The sequence below is a fragment of the Lepus europaeus genome, chromosome X (genome assembly GCF_033115175.1).
Source record: "Lepus europaeus isolate LE1 chromosome X, mLepTim1.pri, whole genome shotgun sequence".
Lineage (NCBI taxonomy): Eukaryota > Metazoa > Chordata > Mammalia > Lagomorpha > Leporidae > Lepus > Lepus europaeus.
The window spans coordinates 97,461,408-97,476,295 of NC_084850.1; positions in this window are offsets into that span (position 1 = coordinate 97,461,408).

The window sequence follows — 14,888 nt, forward strand, 5'->3', positions numbered from 1 at the left end:
GAAGAAGGAGGCAACTGTTAAGGGCACAAGGACAATAGTACAAAAAGGAATTTAAGATCAGGTTAGTGAGATTACTAATCTTCCCAAACACAATAACCAGTCATAAAACTTAATAGCAAATAGATTCCATTCACAAAAGCTAATGTTTAATATTACATATTTGGGGCTTTTGCCCATGGTTCCTGGCTCATTTCCTCCCCAAGGTGGACCACAGAAACTTACTGATCATGTGACTGTCTTCACTCCCAAGGGGTCCTGCCCCACACCCTGGAGGAAGGAACATTGCAGAAGAATCTAAACACAGGCCCTGCTGGGTTTCCCTGTCCAGTCTATCAGCAATCATGTCCATGCAGTGAAGTCTCCCTAAAAACCCAGGGCTGGCGTTCAGGAGGAGGATGGGCCCTAAAAGGGCCTGGGGCACCATGCCCCTTCCCTCTTACCTCACCTATGCCTCTCTGCATCTATCCGCTGCAATAAACCCACCAACGAATTTCTCTGGCTCCTGAGACACTCGAGCAAATTGATGGAACACGAGGAGGAAGTTATGGGAACCTTGATGGCCACAGGCACAGGTAAAGCCACCTGGGGCTTGCAAGTGGCACCCAAAATTGGGAGAGGAGTAGTCTTGGGGATTGAGGCCTCCACCCATGGGGACCTGATGCTGTCTCCGGGTCGGTAGTGTTTGAAATGAATTGAAGTGGAGGACCCCAAGGTGGTGTCCACTGCTGCAAAACAGATCACTACTCACTGTTGCTTATACCCTCCTCCATCATTCCCCTGTGCACCTGCCATGTGCCAGAGTGGGGGTGTTGTAGGGAACACATTAGTCGGAAAGGCTTACGGAAGCTAACGGTCTGGTGGGGCAAGCGGGGATGGTTGACGTCCTCTTCATCTGTGAAGAAAAATAAAGCAAAGGGAAAGAGGAGAGGCTATTTTAGCTGAGGTGGTCAGAGGAAGTTCTCCCTGAGGAGGTAACATTTGAGTAAGGAAGATTAATTGGAAGAACCGAGGATATAAGCCACTGGTGGGTCCCAAAGAACAGTATTCCAGGCAGGGAGAACAGCCAGTGAAGGGCCAGTGTTGGAGTGCCAGTCCTGGCTGCTGCGCTTCTGATGCACCTGCGGAAACAACGGAGGATGGGCCAAGTGCTTGGGTCTCGGCCACGTGGGAGACCCAGATGGAGTTCCTGCCTCCAGGCTCCTGCCTGGCTGTTGCAGCCATGTGGGGGAGTAAATCAATCAATTCTCTTTCTTTCCTTCAGATAAGTAGATAAATCTTTTAAGAAAAAGAAAGGCTGCTAGTGGAATAACATGGACCCTTTAAGAACTAGAAAGCCCAGGTGGGAGTGGAAAGTGGTATAGGAATCAAGCAGGCCAAAGAGGCCACATCTGGGGTTTTATTCGGAGTAGGATGCAAAGTACCACAGGGCGTTGAGAAGAGGCCATGTCATCTGAACCTCACAGGGTGCTGTGGAGAGAGGAGGGGCCAGGTGGAGAGGACCAGAAAGCCTCAGGAGGCAGCCCAGAAGTGACCTGCCCAGGGGCGGACCCCCAACCCCAACTCCCGCTAAAGTGCCTGGGAAAGCAGCAGAAGATGACCCAAGTGCCGCCTACGTGGGGAACCCGGACAAAGCTCCTGGCTGCCCTCTCCCCCCATCCCCCACCCCCGCCCAACCCTGGCCCTTGCGGCGATTTGAGGAATGAACTAGCAGGTGCGGATGGAAGAGCTCTCTCGCCCTTTGCCTTTCAAATAAATAACTTTTTTAAAAAACTATCAGTAAGAGATTTTTAAAAAGAAGGAAAAGAGCCTAGCTTCAGTGGACACGCCCACTCCACAAAAGCGGCCACCTTAGGAAGCAGAGGCGGCCCACACAGCCCTCTGCCCGAGTCTATGCCGCCAGATCAGCGGCCTCACTCCTGCGCAGGAGGCCTAAAGCCGATGGCAGGGCACAAACTTGGCTCGGGGCGCTCTGCTCCCCACCTAAAGGGGCGGGACTCAGCGCCTTCCCGCGAAGGCCCCGCCCAGCGCGGCCCCGCCCAGGGCTCCTTCCGGGCCCCCTCCTCTCCAACCCCGCCTCCTCTGGGAAAATGCGTGGGACTGTGTTCCTGATTGGATAAACTGGAGAAAGGCGGGTCCTTACTGTGTCTGGGAGGTTGTGTATAGCTTAAACTGTGAGTGCTCGCGTAGGACTGGGCGTGGCTGCTTCCATGGCTGTGTGTAACCAGATGGGCTTGCTGGGGAGTGGGGGCTGGCTCTGAGTGTCTGGTTCTAGGAGAGGACGTGTGTGTGTTTCCACGCATGGCCGGGTCTGGTGCCTTCCCTCATAGTGATCATGTGAATGTCAGTAAATACGTGAAAATGTGGCTGTGGCTGTTTCTGGGACAAGGGATGTGTGTCAGTCTTCATATATGTATGTTATCTGTGACTGTGTGAGCACATATCTGCGTGGGGTTGCCTCTGTATTTGCAACTGACCTTTTTTTTTAAGAATTTTTTTTTTATTTATTTGAAAGGGATACAGAGAAAAGTAGAAACCGGAGAAAGAGGTCTTCCCCAAATGACCACAATAGCCAGAGCTGAGCTGATCCAAAGCAAGGAGCCAGCAGCTTCCTCCGGGTCCTCCTGCAGGTGCAGAGGCCCAACGACTTGGGCCATCATCTACTGCTTTTGCAGGCCACAGCAGAGAGCTGGATCAGAAGAGGAGCAGCCGACTTGAACCAGCACCCATATGGGATGCTGGTGCTGCAGACCGGGGCTTTAACCCGCTGCGTAAAAGTGTCAGCCCCAAGAACTTTCTTGTGGCCCCAAATTGTCTCTGTGTCCCTGAGTCTCTGGCCTGGTGTGTGACTCCTGCATGGTGATAAAACCATGGTCCTGAAATCACACGGGCCCTGGTGTAAATCCCGGCTCTGCCACTTAACTTGGGCAAGAAACAGAATCTCCATTCCACTGTTTCCTCATCTACAAAAACACAAATCCTAATCATTGCCCCACCCCCAGGTGGATTGTAAAATGAGACAGTGCTTATCTGCTGCAGGGTGCTGGGTAGCCCACAGGAAGCACCCGGTGAACCTTAGCTCATATTAAAAGGTGGCTAGAGCGCACCTGTGATTCTGTCTGCATCACAAAGATGTGTTCGGCTCTCAGGGGTTTCACTGGGTCAAGAAATACTAACTGGGGCCAGTGTTGTGGCACAGCAGGTTAAGCTGCTGCCTGTGACGCCGCCATCCCGTATCAGAGCACCCGTTCAACACCCAGCTGTTTGTTGCCAATTCAGCTCCTTGCTAAGGTGCCTGGGAAAGCAGCAAAAGACAGCCCAAGAACTTGGGCCTCTGCCTCCCACATGGGAGATCCAGATGGAGCTCCTGTCTATTGGCTTCAGCCCTGGCTATTGCAGCTAGTTGGGAAGTGAACCAGTGAATGGAAAATACCTCTGTCTCTCCCTCTCTCTCTGTTGCTCTGCCTTTCAAATAAGTAAAATAAATCTTTTTTAAAATATTTATTTATTTATTTGAGAGGTAGAGTCACAGACAGTGAGAGGGACAGACAGAGAGAGAGAGAGAGAGAGAGAGAGAGAGAGAGAGAGAGGTCTTCCTTCTATTGGTTCACTCCCCACATGGCTGCAAAGGCCGGAGCTGCGCCGATCCAAAGCCAGGAGCCAGGAGCTTCTTCTGGGTCTCCCGTGCAGGTGCAGGGGCCCAAGGACTTGGGCCATCTTCCACTGCTTTTCCAGGCCATAGCAGAGAGCTGGACTGGAAGAGGAGCAGCTGGGACTCGAACCGGTGCTCATATGGGATGCTGGCGCCGCAGGTGGAGGATTAGCCTGTACCACAGCGCCAGTCCCAGTAAAATAAATCTTTATTAAAAAAAAAAAAAAAGGAAGAAGTGGGCACCTACACCAGGCACTGCTCTAGACATATCATATGCAATTAGGAAAAAAGCAAAGCTGCCACAGCCCCTGCCTTCAATTACCTGCCACCTTCAGGATCTGACCACTTGAACACTAACAGTACACATCTACTTGCTGATGTGCACAGTGGCGTGGGCACAAATGTACAGAGGGCTTTGCAAAGTCCATGGAGGGGCATGCATTTGGAGCAGCAGCGAGCTGCTGCCTGGGATGCCTGCATTCCCGGAGTACCTGGGACTGAGTCCTGGCTCCACTTCCAGTTCCAGCTTCCTGCTTAAGCGCCCCCTGGAAAGCAGCGGATGATAACGGCTGAAGTACTTAGGTCCCTGCCACCCACATGCGAGACTCAGACTGAGTTATTGAGTCACCAGCTCCTGGTTTCAGACTGGCCAAATCCTTGCTGTTGTGAGCGTTTAAGGAGCAATCCAGAGGATGGGAGTGCTCGCTCGCTCTCTCTCTCTCTCTCCCTCTCTGCCTTTCAAGTAAAGAAAACTTTTAGGGGCTGGCGCTGTGGTGTAGTGGGTAAAGCCACTGCCTGCAGTGCCAGCATCCCATATGGGCGCCGGTTCAAGACCCGGCTGCTCCATTTCCGATCCAGCTGTCTGCTATGGCCTGGGAAAGCAGTAGAAGATGGCCAAGTCCTTGGGCCCCTGCACCCGCGTGGGAGGACCTGGAAGAAGCTCCTGGCTCCTGGCTTCAGATTGGAAAGTGAACCAGCGGATGGAAGGACCCCTCCACCCCGTCTGCCTATGCCTCTGTAACTGTCTTTCTAATAAATAAATAAATCTTAAAAAAAAAAAAAGTGGAGGTGAGTTTTGTTCAATTGTACAACTTAGGAGTGCATCACCTGGGCAGTTTGATGCTTTATAAATAGGAGTGGGGAACCAGGGCTTCCCATTGAAGTAGCACCTTGACAGTAGGGACTCCATTTTGGAGAACCTGAGACTCCATTCTGGGAAGGTGCCCCCCCACACACCGTGAGACTCTGGTCTGAAACTATGATCTAAAATAGTTAAACAATAGCAGTCCGCTACATCACACTTGGCAGAGCATAGAAACCCCCAGCATGATCGCTCAAGCTTGGAAGTGAATAGGCTACACCTGGGTTAATGATAAAAATGTAATTTGTCTATGTCCTACATATGATTAAAACCAATACCTGGATTAATGTCAAGATTATACTTGAAATTGTTAAAATTGTAACTGGTATTGTCAAGATTATAATTGATACTAGTTTCGCATAGGTTTTAGGTCAGCTTGACCCCAGTAACCATGTATTCCCCCCGATCCTAGCAACCATGTATTCCCCTCCCGATTTTGTGGTTTTTGCCTTTATAAACCCTGTTGCTTTAGGCTTCAGGGTCGAGAGTTCTTTAGGGCATGAGCCCACTCTCCACCACCGCCGGCAATAAAGGACCATCAAATTTTATCAATGTGTGGAGCTCCTTTGTTTGCACTCGCTCAGGTACAACACCATCAGCTTGGAACACGGTATGTTTTTAGCAGAATGGTGAAGTGAGTGGGCCTCTCTGTTGTTCGGAAATCTCCGCTTTGAGATGCTAACTGACAAAGCAGAAACATGACCACACCAACATACACAGCCCCGTCTAGAAAAGACTCCAGCTCATTCAGGCACGTCTTGGTCTTTTATGAACTTAGTATGGAAGAAGGAATTAGAGTCTGGGAGAAGCGAGCCTTCCATTTGCCCCGCCTGGAAGTAAAACAAGCAGCTGGGCGGGTTCGAGTTTTCTATAACCAGTTTGCTGCAAGAGAGGGTCCTTCTGCCCGGGATTTGCTCACAGCTCTTGGGCTCAGCTGATAGCCAGCCGGCAGTCGGCTGGGTACTGTGCTTCCCAACGTAGGGGCAGAGGGAAATCCCCCCACCTTTCTGAGAGTTCGCTGGAATAAATGGCCGAAATGCAAGTTGGGGAAAGCCACAGGAGGGTGATGTACCCACATGGTTAACGTTATTTAGAAACGGATATACCCCTCTTTCGGCGGGTGGGGGGCGGGAGGCGAATGGGGGTTGACGACAATTTCGAGGGGCCTGTAAATAAATGATTATTAGAGGGAATGAATGGGCCCAGAGACAGCCCTCTTTGGAAGGTGAGTGAACCCAAGGGACAGACATTAACTTCCACGGCAAGTCTGTCCACGTGTGCTTTCATTGCTTAGTTTCTTTTCCAACATAGAAAATGGGATTTTTAAAAAAGATTTATTTATCTATTTGAAAGGCAGACTTACAGAGAGGCAGAGGCAGAGAGGGAGGGAGAGAGAGAGAGAGAGAGGTCTTCCATCTGCTGGTTCACTCTCCAGATGACCCCAATGACCAGAGCTTTGCCAATCTGAAGCCAGGAGCTTCCTTTGGTCTCCCACGTGGGTGGAGGGACCCAAGGACTTGGCCATCTTCTACTGCTTTCCCAGGCCACAGCAGAGAGCTGGATTGGAAGCAGAGCAGCCAGGTCTTGAACTGGCACCCATATGGGATGCCGGCACTGCCAGTAGTGGCTTTACCCACTACGCCACAGCGCTGGCCCCAAAAACAGGATTTTGGAGTGGGTATGGAGGCAGTTGTGTTTCCTTTTGTAGTCTGGCTGTTCATGAGCATGGAAAGTGTTGGACCGAGAGCCCGGCCCAGCGCCTGCAGGGAGAAGAGTAGCAAAGATTAGCGGGTCTTTGAGTTTGAGCTTGCTTTTTTTCCTTAAAAGGCCTTTATTTGAAAGGCAGAGTTACAGAGAGAGACAGAGAAAGATCTCAAATGGCCACAACAGCTGGGGCTGGAGCAGGATGAAGCCAGGAGTCAGGAACTGCATCCAGGTTCCCCATGTGGGTTCAGGGACCCAAGTACTTGGGCCATTTGTCACTGCTGGATCAGAAGTGGAGCCGCTGGGACTTGAACCAGTGCCCATATGGGATACCAGCATTGCAGACAGCAGCTTAACCCATTACACCACAGCGCCAGCCCGTATTTTGAACTTGCTTTTTATTTATTTATTTATTTATTTTTGACAGGCAGAGTGGATAGTGAGAGAGAGAGAGAGAGAGAGAAAGGTCTTCCTTTTTGCCGTTGGTTCACCCTCCAATGGCCGCTGCGGCCGGCGCATCACGCTGATCCGAAGCCAGGAGCCGGGTGTTTCTCCTGGTCTCCCAAGCGGGTGCAGGGCCCAAGGACTTGGGCCATCCTCCACTGCCTTCCCGGGCCATAGCAGAGAGCTGGCCTGGAAGAGGGGCAACCGGGATAGAATCCGGTGCCCCAACTGGGACTAGAACCCGGTGTGCCGGCGCTGCAAGGCAGAGGATTAGCCTGTTAAGCCACGGCGCCGGCCTGAACTTGCTTTTAAGACTTTAATTCCCTTTTGGCCAAATTGATGGACATGCCAAAAAAAAAAAAAAAACAACTGTATTTTGGTGTTTCAAGCATGTATCCAGAAAATATGGGGAGGGGGCAATCATTATGACTCTTTTCCAAGCATTATCATGCTGATTGCTCAGAGATGGTTTGTTCTGCACAGTTCAGTGTGGGAAGGGCCAGGTGTTTGGTTAATCTCCCTGCGGTTTCTAACCTCATAAACTGTGCTTTATAACTTTCCTACATAGCCATTTTTAAAGGATTTATTTTATTTATTTGGAAGGCACGGTGACAGAGAGGGAGCAGCAGAAAGAGAGAGAGAGAGAGAGAGAGAGAGAGAGAGAGAGAGTTATCTTCTAATATGATGGTTCACTCCCCAAATGGCTGCAACAGCCATGGCTGAGCCAGGTGGAAGGCAGGAGCCTAGAACTCCATCCAGCACTCCCACATGGGTGGCAGGGGCCCAAGTACTTAGGCCATCTTCACTTTCCCGGGCACATTAGCAGGAAGCTGGATCGGAGGTGGAGCAGTGTGGGCTCAAACTCACGGTCATATGGGATGCCAGCATCACAATTGGTGGCTTAACTCACCGTGCTACAACACTGGCCACCATAGCCGTTTTTAAATACCTCTCTTGATGGCCCCTAGCCCCCGCAGGTGGGCCAAGGGGGACCCAGCATGCTGTATTCTCCAGTCCTTTTAATCAGCCATAGCTAGAACTAGAATCTATTATTTTTTAAAGATTTATTTATTTATTTGAAAGCCAGTTACAGAGAGGCAGAGGCAGAAAGAGAGAGGGAGGTCTTCCATCCACTGGTTCACTCCCCAAATGGCTGCAACGGCCAGAGCTGGGAGGACCCGAAGCCTGGAACCAGGAGCTTCTTCCTAGTCTCCCATGTAGGTGCAGGGGCCCAAGGACTTGGGCCATCTTCTATTGGTTTCCTAGGCCATAGCAGAGAGCTGGATCGGAAGTGGAGCAGCTGGGACTCGAACCTGCAACCATATGGGATGCAAGCACTGCAGGTGGTGGCTTTACCTGCTATGTCACAGCGCCAAGTCTGTTCTTGAAAGTGTGGGATTGTCTATCCTCCTTGGAAGCAGGAGTCCTCAGTCTTGGGAGCATGCTCAGGGTGAAACACCCTGCCTATGTTAGGAATAAAAGCAGCGTAACAATTCAAATAGAGCTGGAAAAGCCAGTACCATTTGCAAACAAAACCTTAGACGCAGCTGGTGTTCAAAGTGTCTTGGGGGGCAGGTGTTGGCGCAACAGATAAGATGCTGCTTTGACTTTGAGTTCTGGCTCCATTTCTGATTTCAGCTTCCTGCTAGTGACCACCCTGGGAGGCAGTGGTAAAGGCTCACGTACTTGGGTACCCGCCACCCATGTGGGAGACCTGGATCGTGTTCCCACCTGCTGGCTTCAGCCTGGCCTAGCCCTGGGTCTTGCAGGGATTTGAGGAGTAAAGCCACAGATGGAAGATCTGTGTGTCTGTCTGCCTGTCTCTCTCTGTCTCTCTCTCTGCCTTTCAAATAAAAATCAAAATAAATGTCTTTTTTTTTAACAAACCTTTTCTCATATAAAATACTTGGTCATAATTTTCTAGGCATTTTCAGCAAAGTGAAGATGTAATAACAAAAGAAATGTCTTGAGACTGGCATCATGGCACAGTGGGTTAATCCACTGCCTACTCCAGCATCCCATATTGTAGGCCCTGGTTCGAGTCCCACCTGCTTTGCTTCTGATCCAGCTACCTGCTAGTGCTCCTGGGAAAGCAGCAGAAGATGGCTCAAGTACTTGGACCCCTGCCACCCAGGTGGGAGACCTGGAAGAAGCTCCTGGCTCCTGGTTTCAGCCTGGCCCAGCCCTGGCCATTGCAGCCATTTGGGGAGTTAACCAGCAGATGGATGATCTCTCTCTCTCTCTCTCTCTCTGTGTGTGTGTGTGTCACTCTACCTTTCAAATAAATAAAATATTTTCTAAAAAAAAAATTCTTACAAGAGAAGAGAAAGAGAAAGACATAGAGTTCTGGTCTTTTTGTTGGAACAAGACTCTTTTTTTTTTTTTATTAAACTTTTATTTAATGAATATAAATTTCCAAAGTACAGCTTATGGGTTACAATGGCTTCTCCCCTCCCACAACCTCCCTCCCGCCCGCAACCCTCCCCCCTCCCGCTCCCTTTCCCCTTCCATTCATGTAAAGATTCATTTTCAATTCTCTTTGTATACAGAAGATCAATTTAGTATATATTAGGTAAAGATTTCAACATTTTGCCCATATAGCAATATCAAGTGAAAAAACTACCATTGGATTACTAATTATAGCATTAAATAGCAATGTACAGCACATTAAAGACAGAGATCCTACATAATTTTTTTTTCAAAATAATTAATTTTCTATGCCATTTCCATTTTAACACCGGGTTGTTGTTTTTTTTTTTTTTCATTTCCAATTCTCTTTATATACAGAAGATCACTTCAGTATATAATTAGCAAAGACCTCATCAGTCTGCGCCCACACAGAAACGCAAAGTATAAAAATACTGTTTCAGTACCAGTCATAGCATCACTTGGCTTTAGACGACACATTAGGGACAGATCCCGCATGGGGTGTAAGTACACAGTGACTCCTGTTGCTGACTTAACCATTTGACACTCCTGTTCATGGCGTCAGTAATCTCCCTAGGCTCTAGTCATGAGTTGCCAGGGCTATGGAAGCCTTTAGAGTTCGCTGACTTTGGTCTTATTCCGATAGGGTCATAGTCAAAGTGGAGGTTCTCTCCTCCCTTCGGAGAAGGGTACCTCCTTCTTTGATGGCCCCGTTCTTTCCACTGGGATCTCACTCACAGAGATCCTTCATTTAGGTCTTTTTTTTTTTTTCCATGATATCTTGGCTTTCCATGCCTGCTATACTCTCATGGGCTCTTCAGCCAGATCTGAATGCCTTGAGGGTTGATTCTGAGGCCGGAGTGTTGTTTAGGACATCTGCCATCCTATGAGTCTGCTGTGTATCCCACTTCCCATGTTGGATCTTTCTCTCCCTTTTTGATTCTATCAGTTAGTATTAGCAGATACTTGTCTTGTTTGTGTGATCTCTTTGACTCTTAGACCTATCAGAGCTATCAATTGTGAGCTGAAATTGATCACTTGGACTAGTGCGATGGCATTGGTACATGCCACCTTGATGGGATTGTGTTGGAATCCCCTGCACATTTCTAACTCCACCATTTGCGGCCAGTCCGATTGAGCATGTTCCAAATTGTTCATCTCCTCCCTCTCTTTTTCCACTCTTAGATTTAACAGGGATCACTTTTCAGTTAAAATTTAAACACCTGAGAATAATTGTGTGTTAATTACTGAGTTCAACCAATAGTACTAGAACAACAACAACAACAACAACAACAAATACTAAAAAGGATAAAGTATTACATTGTACATCTAAAGTCAGGACAGGAGCTGATCAGTTCATTGTTGCTTATAGTGTCCATTTCATCTAACAGGTTTCCTCTTTGGCGCTCAGTTGTCATCGATCAGGGAAAACAAATGATATTTTTCTCTTTGGGACTGGCTTAATTCACTGAGCATGATGTTTTCCAGATTGCTCCATCTTGTTGCAAATGACTGGGTTTCATTGTTTCTTACTGCTGTATAGTATTCTATGGAGTACATGTCCCATAATTTCTTTATCCAGTCTACTGTTGATGGGCATTTGGGTTGGTTCCAGGTCTTAGCTATTGTGAATTGAGCTGCAATAAACATTAATGTGCAGATGGCTTTTTTATTTGTCAAATTAAATTCCTTTGGGTAAATTCCAAGGAGTGGGATGGCTGGGTTGTATGGTAGGGTTATGTTCAGGTTTCTGAGGAATCTCCAGACAGACTTCCATAGTGGCTTAACCAGTTTGCATTCCCACCAACAGTGGGTTAGTGTCCCTTTTTCCCCACATCCTCTCCAGCATCTGTTGTTGGTAGATTTCTGAATGTGAGCCATTCTCACCGGGGTGAGATGGAACCTCATTGTGGTTTTGATTTGCATTTCTCTGATTGCTAGTGATCTTGAACATTTTTTCATGTGTCTGTTGGCCATTTGGATTTCCTCTTTCGAAAAATGTCTATTGAGGTCCTTGGCCCATCTCTTAAGTGGGTTGTTTGTTTTGTTGTTGTGGATTTTCTTGATTTCTTTGTAGATTCTGGTTATCAATCCTTTATCTGTAGTATAGTTTGCGAATATTTTTTCCCATTCTGTTGGTTGCCTCTTCACTTTCCTGACTGTTTCTTTTGAAGTACAGAAACTTCTCAATTTGATGCAATCCCAAATGTTAATTTTGATTTTGACTGCCTGTGCTGTTGGAGTATTTTCCAGGAAGTCTTTGCCTGTGCCTATATCTTGCAGGGTTTCTCCAATGCTCTCTAATAATTTGATGGTTTCGGGTCGTAGATTTAAGTCTTTAATCCATGTTGAGTGAATTTTTGTGTAAGGTGATAGGTATGGGTCTTGCTTCAAGCTTCTGCACGTGGAAATCCAATTTTCCCAGCACCATTTATTGAATAGACTGTCCTTATTCCAGGGATTAGATTTGGATCTTTGGTCAAATATAAGTTGGCTGTAGATGTTTGGATTGATTTCTGGTGTTTCTATTCTGTTCCATTGGTCTATCCATCTGTTTCTGTACCAGTACCATGCTGTTTTGATAACAACTGCCCTGTAGTATGTCCTAAAATCAGGTATTGTGATTCCTCCGGCTTTGGAACAAGACTCTTGATTTTGATTACACACAGTCAAGTTCATGTGGTGTCTGACCCAGCATCCAGTCTCAGGTCACGTTCTCTTCTTTGCCCTGGGCACATCTTTCTCCCAGGTCTTTCACTTATCTTTTCCAGTTTTGCAACGATCCTCTCCATAAGTTAGGCACAAATCTCCGCCTCTTTCAGCCTCTCGGTCAGTAGTTTAATTTCTTCTTCACATTTATCTTCCTTTTCAAAATATTTTCCCCTATGCGGCCTCTAGCACTTTCAGATTGCTAGTGACGTCAGAACCCAGCCTCTATCCATAATGTTTTTTTTTCTTTCTTCTTTTTTTCCAAAGGCCTTTGATAGAGACTTCGTCAGGCCTCAGTCTTTCTCCTTTGGCTTCCAGCTCTTCTCTCTCCACTGTGATGATTGTATATGAACTCCTTACTAACGATTAACTCACTCAAGCAACTCCCCACCTCCTGGGGACCCCCATGATGTGGGAGGGAGACCCCATAATGAGATCCTTCCTCCATTCCATGTCACAGAGCCAATTTCGAAACCACAGCTGAGGGGCCGGTGCTGTGGTGTAGCGGGTAAAGCCGCCGCCTGCAGTGCCGGCATCCCCTATGGGCACCAGTTCGAGTTCTGGCTGCTCCCCTTCTGATCCAGCTCTCTGCTATGACCTGGGAAAGCAGTAGAAGATGGCCCAACTCCTTGGACCCCTGCACCCACGTGGGAGACCAGGAAGAAGCTCCTGGCTCCTGGCTTCGGATCGGCGCAACTCCGGCCATTGCAGCCAATTGGGGAGTGAACCAGAAGATGAAAGACCTCTCTCTCTCTCTGCCTTTCCTTCTCTCTGTAACTCTCACTTTCAAATAAATCTTAAAATAAAAGGGATGACTGACATTTAAAAAAAAAAACAAAACAGCTGAGTAGCAAAAACGAGCAGCTTGATTCAGTGGCCAGAGGGGAGAAGGCTGAGCTTACCCATCAACTCCTTAGCCAGCTGGTGGCCTATCACACCTGTTGGATATTGGATATTGGAAATACATGAAGGGGGGGGAGCAGAATGAGAGGGAGGGACAGGCTAACAAGTGGAAGGACTAGTCATGAATTTGCTGAGAAATGGGTAAGCACACCCCTCGGAACCTGGGAGCCAGCTTCTCTTGGCCTTTTATGGTCTCTTCTGGGGCTTGTCATCATGATGTCAACTGGCAGGGCGCTGGCGGGTGTGCCATTTAGCATGAAAATTAGACTTCATGAAATCTGAGGTTTTCTGACGGTGGCTCAGCAGCCACATTACATCCAGCTGGGCCCAGCTGCATGGCCTGAAGAAGTGTTGACTGTAAGGCATCTTGTTCTCAAAGGGACACAACGTGAGGGTGGGGACAGGAACCTAACCAGGCCATGCAGCGTTGCCCTGGGTAACAGTACCAGGCCAACTCCACACGGCCCCAGGCCATAAGACCCTCCATAGTTAACATCATCATGCCACATTCCATTTTTTTTTAAGATTTTATTAATTTGAAAGTTACAGAGAGAGGTAGAGACAGAGAGAGGTCTTCCATCTGCTGGTTCATTCCCCAGATGGCTGCAACAGCTGGAGCTGCCAATCCGAAGCCAGGAGCCAGAAGTTTCCTCCAGGTCTCCCACGTGGGTGCAGGGGCCCAAGCACTTGGGCCATCTTCTACTGCTTTCCCAGGCCATAGCAGAGAGCTGGATTGGAAGAGGAGCAGCCAGGATTAGAATCCAGCGCCCATATGGCCTGGACTTTAACCTCCTGCGCCACAGTGCCAGCCCTGCCACATTCCATTTTGAGATGCTCCACCGGAACCCCAGACCCTAATCAAACAAAATGAGAACCATCTACTCATACACCTGACACAGACCAGAGCACACTTTGACATCACAGCATTTTTCAGAAGCACACACCAGCCTCCTACCACTGGCCGATCCAAGGGAAGCCATGAGCACTGTGAACCTACCAGAGGCCCCCACACGAGCTAATCCCTGCACCGTGCAACCTCAACTTTATAAGGTTCACCACCCTTAATCCCTTGGAATGAAGCAAGAGCTAGCTGTCTGTATTCCTTGCTCTCTGCACTGAAAAAACAAAAACAAAAACAAAAACAAACAAAAAAAAAAAACAGCTACTCTCTTCTCTCACCCAAATGTCAGGGATTGTCCTGCTACAGGTTGGGCAATGAATCCAGATTTTACTTGAGGTTCTACAACATTGTTGAATTCTTCTTAATATTTTTTGATTTATTTGAAAGGCAGAGAGACAGAGCCAGAGCCAGAGAAACAGGTCTTCTATTTGCTGGTTCACTCCCCCGAATGCTCACAATAGCCAGGTCTGGATCAGGCTGAAGTCCGGAGCCTGGAACTCCATGTGGGCGGCAGGCACACAACCACTTGAGCCATCACCTGCTGCCTCCCAGGGTGTGCAGTAGCAGGAAGCTGCACTTGGGAGAAGAGCTGGGACTCGAACCCAGACACTCTGGTACGGAATGCAGGTCTCCCAAGTGGCGACTTAACTGCTGCACAAAACGCTCACCCCGAGGTCACCCTATTTTGGCTCAGACACCTCCACACACTCCTCTGTCCTTTCCAGCTCACCCTCCGGGATGGCAACTTATGAGCCAGAGCCTGCTCCCCATTCTGCTGGGCCTCTTTGAGCCCCATCTGCTGAATCCCCACCGTCTCATCTATCACAGCCCAGTTTGCTATCGCCTTCCTGCCTTTCTTGCTCTCCTTCCTCCCTCAGTTTTAAGAGGGGCTGTGGCCCCTCTTGAGCCCTGCCCAGCTCCTCTTCGGTGAGCTGGATGCCTTGACAGAGAACGGCCACGTCGCCTTCACGTCACACTCTTGCTCACCCTCCAGTGCTCGCTGCCCGTAG